Source organism: Bombyx mandarina, chromosome 22, assembly GCF_030267445.1.
Source record: "Bombyx mandarina strain Sakado chromosome 22, ASM3026744v2".
NCBI classification, from domain to species: domain Eukaryota; kingdom Metazoa; phylum Arthropoda; class Insecta; order Lepidoptera; family Bombycidae; genus Bombyx; species Bombyx mandarina.
The window spans coordinates 11,213,360-11,222,316 of NC_143228.1; the positions used below are offsets into that span (position 1 = coordinate 11,213,360).

The following is an 8,957-nucleotide window of genomic DNA, read 5'->3' on the forward strand; positions in this document are numbered from 1 at the left end:
AAAGTTCCTTATGGGACGATGCGGAGGGGTACCCTAACCGGGATAAACGTCTGTAACGTAAGATTTTTATTTTTTGTTTGATAACAATATATCAGTTTTGGTGGTATGTGACTCGTTTCGCCCTGCTGGCTGAGTCTGAAACTGGAAAGGCTTCTGGGCCACCGATAACCCTACCTTCCTAAAAGAAAAGTCGTTTCAATCAGTGACTCTCATGATTTAGCAATTTATTTGTACGACAATCTTTTTTTTTATTGCTTAGATGGGTGGACACACACAGCCCACCTGGGATACATATGGGCTCAAGTAACCACTTAACACCAGGTGAGTCGTGAGCTCATCCAACCCTCTAAGCAATAAAAAAAAGTCGATGAATTATTGAACGAAGTTGAAAGTCTCAATTTTACGGGGGTCTATAATCATCTATCTCACTGTGAACACCGTGGTCCACTTCAAAATCTCAATATCATTGACACAACTACTGGCATACTCTTCTAATTAGAACACACAACTGTTTTATAGCTAGAAATAATAATAACTTTGATACTTTCAGGCGAGAGTTGGCAAGATATAATTTAAGTTAAAAAATAGCCTAGATATTAATGATGATACTACAAAAATGGGTACTGCTAACAGACAGATAATGTAGAAATATTTTAAGAATTAGGCCAAGACCTGTATCTTTTGATTTCCAAAGAGACTGTTGTCATCCAAATCCTTTGGAATTAAAAAGGTTTTATATTTACATAAAAATATTTAATCATATAAGAAATAATACAATGCTTCATTGGGACATCGTAATTTGTTATTATTTTTTTTTCATTTCCGACAGTTCATTTATTTGATGGAAACAAAAATTATGTTGTACAGCAATTGTAGGGAGGTTAATGGCAGCTATGTGGTCAGGTAGTAACGCCCTCTTGATTCATACCGTTTTTATCAGATTTAAGCACGCGCTTTTTAAATCAAGCTGCTAACAACAATGCATTTGCCTTTTACGAAATCACGAAGGCTTTTGTTTTTAATGTTTTCTTTTGAATTCGAATTAGAGTGACTAAAAAGCGGATGGGAAAACTGTTTCAATTTGTGTGTATAATGAAATTATAGGACTCCGGTAATAATATATCGTAAAATACCAAAGTTACTGTCGTTTATAGATAATTCCGTCTCGAAATAAGTATTGTTGAACCCAGCCAGGGGGCACGGAACGGGCCTGTGTACTCCTTTAATTATTTCTTCTTGGTTAGGTACTTCAACTGCCTAATTAAATTTAATATTTGAATTACCAATAACACAAAAACACTTAATTGTAGATACATGCATGCCTTGAGGAAAGCCGTATTATTTATTGGCTTTGACGCTGTACCTATATGCAAAACACATGTACAAGTGTTAACGTAAATTATATACCAGACAGGATTGATTTTTGACAAAATTGTTTATTTACTCTTGATACAGGATCAAGCTACAGCTTATCTGGGCATCATTACAAAGTTACTGGATCCCAGAGATATCATAACGTGAATGCCACCCACCTCGTGAAATACATAATAATATATATTTTCGAAGAATGTCTGCTTGTAGGGGCGCTGTTCCAGCTCCATACAAATTCGTGATCGTGAAATTAAAAATTTGTACTAAACACACTGAACTGTATTGTATTCCGGCATACTTAATTGGAACGCAAAACTGCTTCTCGGTGGAAATAGGCAGTGTGGAGGTACCCGTATGTAATTACGATATGAAAAGTTCGATTTTTTTATATTACACTAGCTGACCCGGCAGATTTCGTAGTGCCTGAATCGATTAACAAAAGACCTAAGCTTTTGCAAAAATTAAACATAAAACAAACAAAAGGAATCCGTCCGACGGGGGGGACATCAAAGGAAAAACAAAATTGTTATTTGTATTTCATTCCGAGCATTTTCATATTCAACTACCTTTTAAACCTTCTCTGGACTTCCACAAATAATTCAAGATCAAAATTAGCCAAATCGGTCCAGCCGTTCTTGAGTTTTAGCGAGACTAACGAACAGCAATTCATTTATATATAACTAGTCAGGTCATAAGTATTGTCACACAGTAAAAACTTTTCTTTTAGAATGCTGGCCACAAAAAAGTTTATTGAATTCGAATTTCGAATTGTTCATGAAAATAAAAATGTATACTTTTAGAATTTTACTCATTTTTAAATATGGAGTGGACGCTTAAATAAGACCGTGTTGCAGTTATTGCGTTGCATCGTTGCGGTTACGCGCCAATTCAAATTTTTAACATACTGAAAAATTTGAATATAACCAAAAGATTCGTTTATCGTACCATCAAACGATACAATGAAGACTCTAGTGTAGATGACAGGTCAAGAAGTGGTCGCCCTCGGTCTGTTAGGACTCCAGCAGTGATAAAAGCTGTGAAGGCGCGAATTCAAAGAAATCCCAAACGTAAGCAGAAACTGTTGGCCCTTCAGATGGGGTTAAGCAGAACCACGGTGAAAAGGGTGTTAAATGAAGACTTAGGGCTTCGGGCATATCGAAGAAAAACAGGACATCGTATGAATGCTCGTCTAATGGACCCGAGACTGAAGAGATGCCGCGCTTTGTTGAAGCGGTACGCGGGAAAAAAATATCGGGAAATTCTTTTTTCGGATGAAAAAATTTTTACCGTAGAAGAGAGCTATAACAAATAAAATGATAAGGTGTACGCACACAGTAGTGAAGAAGCGAGCAACCGTATTCCGCGTGTCCAACGAGGTCATTTTCCATCCTCGCTCATGGTATGGTTGGGAGTTTCTTATTGGGGCTTAACAGAGGTACATTTTTGTGAGAAAGGTGTAAAAACGAATGCAGTTGTGTATCAAAATACAGTCCTGATGAACCTTGTGGAACCTGTTTCTCATACCATGTTCAATAACAGGCACTGGGTATTCCAACAAGATTCGGCGCCAGCTCATAGAGCGAAGAGCACACAAGACTGGCTGGCGGCGCGTGAAATCGACTTCATCCGGCACGAAGACTGGCCCTCCTCCAGTCCAGATTTGAATCCGTTAGATTACAAGATATGGCAACACTTGGAGGAAAAGGCGTGCTCAAAGCCTCATCCCAATTTGGAGTCACTCAAGACATCCTTGATTAAGGCAGCCGCCGATATTGACATGGACCTCGTTCGTGCTGCGATAGACGACTGGCCGCGCAGATTGAAGGCCTGTATTCAAAATCACGGAGGTCATTTTGAATAAACTTTAGTGTCATAAGAATCTATGTTTTGTTAAGTTCATTTTGGTATATGAATGGTTACATAATGAATAAACTTGTTTCAATTATTTTACATTAAACATGTGACAGAATTTATGACCTGACTAGGTATATAGATTGGTTATTTGTTCAACCATTGTTAATGTTAGCTAACGTGGAACCCATTAAATACCCATAAAAAATAATTTAATGTAGCATACGCTAAATAAAAACTAAGTAGGTATAAACAGCAACAAGAACAAGAATACGTATTTCTCAAAGTAATAGATGACGGCGCAAAAATATTACTTACAAACAGAACGTGGGGTAGAGTAGAAGCTTTCAGAGTACGTTCATTATTTTGAAACTTTTAAGACAAATCACTAGACTAGCATTCGCGTTAAGCCTGACAAGTAAATTTTAAACGGAAACATTCGTTACGTTTTTTTCCCATTTAACTGTCAAAGGTGTGAGATACCTATATATTAATACATGAAGGAAAAACTTTGTATCCCTTTTTACGAAAATTGCGCGGACGGAGGACTATGAAATTTCCCACACTTATAGAGAATATAGAGAAGGAGAGCAGAATGTTAATATTTTTTTAAATTATGGCTAAAAAATACATTAAATCAATAAAAAAAACATTACACCCATTACCATGTATTTAATGCACACACACATGCGTAATATTTATTTATTGTCAAACTTTTGTTCTCGACGTCTGTGGTCAAATTGAGAATAGATTCAATATTGTTTATCTTTATTCATATTTTTCTATAGTGTATTCTTGGCGAAATTTGTGATTATAGAAGTATAAAAGTCTTTGAAGATAGAATCATAATAGTGTACAAACTTACAATTTCAAATAATTATAGTCGAATTTCGACTACTGCGGGACCACTAGCTTAATGCAAACAAGCAATGAATTGAAATCTTAATTTTAGTACGCTAGGAATTGAATAGAATTATTAGATGCATATAATTTAAAATCTATTGCTAACGAATTTTAAATTGATTCTAGTATTATTAAGTTTTGGTAAAACTGAAAATTTATTATTAGTTGTTATCTGCCGTGCTTGGTGTCGACTTGGTGCTTGTTGTCGAAGAATAACAATGGCATTCGAAACATTTAGAAAAAGAAAGATACCTATCATAACAATTTAAAATAATCGATTGGAGTGACTACACGTTTCGTTTTAATCATTAAAAAAATAGTTTTAACCGAAAATACTTTTGTAAACAATTCATTAGAACTTTCATTCTTTCGGTAGTCCTGTGACGTCACCCTTTTTATTGTTATTGTCGTAATCGGATAGTCCCAGTATCCCATTTTTTAACTGTAATTCACGATGACTATGAGGCAAAAAAGGCCATAATATAATTTAAACTATCAATAATTCAAACTGCACGAAAGGTAAAAATATCGATCACAGTCACAAGAATACTATATAGTATTATTATTTCACCCATCCAGGGTAGACAACGTTTCCAGGTTTGGGACTCGGTTTTCCAACCTCACTAAAACGCCTGGGAACTCTTTTCAAACCTCATTTGAAGCACAAGTGCTCGTACAATGGGCGGCTTTCAGAGGCTCACGCATCAGCCTATCACTAGATACGACCCATATTAAATTGTATGTACTTTTTATTGCTTCGACGGGTGGACGAGCTCACGGCTCACCTGATGTTAAGTGATTACCGGAGTCCATAGACATATAAAACGTAAATTCCGGCACTTACATTGAGATATGAGTTCTGAGGTCTCAGTTTTTACCGCACAACAGCTGCCCCACCCTTCAAACCGAAACGCATTACTGCTTCACGGAAAAAATGGGCAAAGTGGTGGTACCTACCCGCGCGGACTCACAAGACGTCCTACCACTATTAATTACGCAAATTATAATTTTGCGGATTTAATTTTTATCACACGATGTTATTCCTTCACCGTGGAACTCATTCGTGAACATTTGTTAAGTACATATTTCATTAGAAAAATTGGTACCTACCGGCGGGATTCGAACACCGGAGCATCGCTAGATACAAATGCACCGGACGCTTTATCTCTTAAGCCACGACGACTTATTTACTAGGATGTAGTACTACTAGAACTAGGTATCATTATTCCATCTTTATTCAGAGGCGTTTCGGTCGTGTTTTTATCACAATTGTTGTCAGTACTGATTATGGAATAAACACACCTTTTACTGATATCAAAATTAAATAAACGAATGAAAAGAGCATTAGAAGAAAAATGTAGTAGCTCTGAAAAAGAAAGTAATTCAATTCGGAACAGTGTTTTAAAAAGATACAATTTCTACATTTACGGCCCTTATCATTACCAAAACAGGTCTTACGAGCCTCGTATTGGTTAGATAATGTACAAATATTTGCGTTTAGTGTGTAGTTGTTCTATGTATGTTACATCGTTTATGGGGGAAGGAATTATGGGACGGGAGGGGAGGGAATTATGGGAGAGCTGATCCTGAAATTGTCATTACATAAACATTCTATCCGCCATAAGATGAACAGAAAAATCTCTTTTTTTTATAACGCTTGTAGGCAGACGAACATACAGCCCACCTGATGATGGGTTACCGTCGCCCATGGACTTCAGCAATGCCAGGGGCAGAGCCAAGCCGCTGGTAGGCAGTAGTTAAGTACTCTCTACAAGCCTCGTTTGAAGAAGGACACGTTATAGCGCTCGGAAAACACCGTGGGGGAGCTCATTCTAAAGCCGGATGGTACGTGGCAAAAAATATCTATTATGCATTATCAAGTTGATACGTCGTATATCCGTAATGTGATGCTAAAAATAGTTGATAAACATAACTGCTGGATCCAAGGCTGCTGCTATCTCCGAGGATTAACTATTTGAAATTGCATTGTATTGCATGTATTGTTTTGATTTAAGTAGTTATCCATTCATTTTAATTCTTCTAAGGAGTCACCACAACTACCTTCCGTCTTGGTTTCCAGACACGAGTAACATAGTAAATGAAATGAAAAAAAAAAAGAAGTTAATTTAATTATATTTTTGATAACAATTCGTAGAAGCGGTGTGATAATATAATGAGTTCAGCTTTTTTTTTTCTATAATTGAGTACACACATAAAATAAAGTGTTTTTATGTGCGTTTCTTAAGTCGTAAAAAATGTGCTCCTCCATAAGTTTTCAATTAATTAGTTTAAAAAAAAAGGATATTTACTAAATTTGGAAAATTGTTTTGAATAGGCTATATATATATAAATATACTCGACAGGGTCGTATGCTCATTTGCCATTAATGTTACGAAATCGTTAAATATCGTGATTAAGATATGGTAATATTTTGGTCTACAACGTAAATGCGCCACCCACCGTGAGACATGAGTTCTAAGGTCTCAGTATACTTACAACGGCTGCGCCACCCTTCAAACCGAAACGCATCACGGCAAAATAGGCAGGGTCGTGGTACCTACCCGTGCGAACTCACAAGAGGTGCTACTACCAGTAAAAACTTTGGTTAATAAAGCTATAGAACATGTTATATCTTACAAATCTCAAACGAACCCTTAATTGTACGTAGTTCGAGACGCACTTATATAATAAAAATTAATAAAATCCTAAAATTAGTGAACCAAATGTCAATCAATATCTTAAATGCTACTAAAAACGTTTTAGGCAAGCCATTCCGCGACGAAAGTTGTTAAAACTATACGTAGGCTAATTAATTATGTATGATATCTATCAAATAAACACTATTCGGTTTAATTCTGTATAATTCAGGTAAGTATGGTGCTATAAAAGGTGGTAGTTCTTACCTTGGAGCATTAGAATTATTATAGTTCTGTAGCGACAATGAAGTCACTAATTCTTTTTGTCGCTTTGGCTCATGCCGTCTTCATAATTCATTCAGCTGGTGAGGATTTTAATTTATTTTTGAGTTTTTATTATTATTTATTTTATCCTGAAAACTGTGTTAAAGAGGAGCTCAAGCTGTAATTCTTAATTACGTAGATACCTAGTTTCGCCGTCTGGAGACTAAAGACACTGAATTTACATTGAACAGAAAAATATCCTATCCTTTAAACTATCATTTTTTGGACATATCTCCCGGCGAGGAAATTACTCCATAAAATGCCTTGTCGTTGAGGGCAAAGTAGAAGGCACCAGACCGTGTGGTAGGTTGCCGTGCGATGGACCGACCAAGTCAATTCGTCAGTTGACGTGTTTGCACGAGTGTACCAGACTCACCACAAACCGGGAGAAGTGGCGATTGCTCGTGAGGCGCATTGCATCTGCCCACAGCAATGATACTGAATAACGACCACGACCGCTCTGACAAAAGTGATACGACAACGGAGAAAGAGATCCTTTAAACTAGAAGAAGCGATGTTAGCGCTAAAAAATTGTAGCGTCTGGGGGACGGCGGGATGGATGTAATATACTCTGCGTAAACCCTGTTTTTAGTGAGGTTCGACTCCCACGTACCCTACCTGCCGTGCGGGTGGGGGATCCCGAGATTTTCCCCTGTGGAAAAAAAAAACTTTGGGACGCCAATATCCTTTGTAAAGCCTCTTATACCATTATTTTGGCATTTTTTATGTTTAATTTGGTCGAAAATTTGAAACATGACATAGTCGCATAAAACACCAATCGTATACCTTGAACGGCTCCATCAAACGGATATTTCTACTAAAATTGACAGTATCAGAAATGTAGATAGTTAAAATACTGTACGTATATTATGTGCTAAATTAATATTAGTTTATATTTGTGGGTACATTTGTGTTTGTAGGTTTTTTTCAGATGTATAATTTTAATTTGTGGGCTTAGATGAGCAATCTGCCTCCTAATTTGAGGTATAATGTCGAATAGAACGTAAATTAGATAAGGTCATCCTAATTTTCTAACCAACCAGTCAACTAATAACTAAAAAAATTAATAAACTATTACAATTTTATAACAAAAAATTTAGTTTGTTTTTCAGATAGACTGAATCTTACAGAATAATCTATAGAAATCAAGATTCATTCCACAACCAATCCATAATGATAATACTTATTGAATTATATCACATAAGTCCTAAAGTACGATGTGCATTATGTGAATGAAGGAAGCTTTATCAAATTTCTTTTTTTTTTACAGAACTTCCAAATAAGGAACTCAAAATATCTGCAACCGTGGACAAGAACATACCCAGTAAGTTTTTAATAAAATTCTTGATAATTGTGATCAGTTCAGAAAATTACTTCATCTTTTGCTATACTGAAAAGTTACCAGTTAAAAACAGAAGAGCTGAATGCTAATCAGCAAACGATGGCAAAAAAATTATAATTAAACCTTCCATATTTAACACCCACAACATACAATTGTCTTCTGTGTTATTGGGACCGGAAAGACAGATACAGAAGCAGAAAAAAAAAAATCCGTACTTAACAAAAATACTGGATTCAGTTTAGCCCAGCCGGGCTTCAATTTAATCACTGTTCTGCCTCAGTCTCGGCCCGGTTGAACAGTACATTATAGGGTCGCTATACATTATACCGATGTGTAGTATACCAATAAGGTGATTAGAGTGAAAATTAACGCGATTTTATGTAACTATCAGCAGATGGATCTTCATCATCACTAACCGCTGATGCAAGTATCAGCTTTGGAAAATCGAATACAAAAGGAGAAGATGACGATGAAGGTATTTTTTTTGTAATTAACTACGGAACGTACTAATTACAAAGGACTGAGCTGTA

The 8,957-nt window shown here is 36.2% G+C and overlaps 1 pseudogene across 1 annotated transcript in view; it reads left to right on the forward strand.

Moving 5' to 3' along the window:
- Nucleotides 1-7,051: 7,051 nt before the first annotated feature.
- The window catches only part of LOC114252133 (alaserpin-like), a 6,592-nt pseudogene continuing 4,686 nt past the window's right edge, over nt 7,052-8,957 (forward strand). Inside the window, exons 1-3 of the transcript XR_016325081.1 lie at nt 7,052-7,126; nt 8,356-8,409; nt 8,819-8,930. The product of XR_016325081.1 is annotated as an alaserpin-like (transcript). The remainder of the gene's footprint in view (nt 7,127-8,355; nt 8,410-8,818; nt 8,931-8,957) is intronic.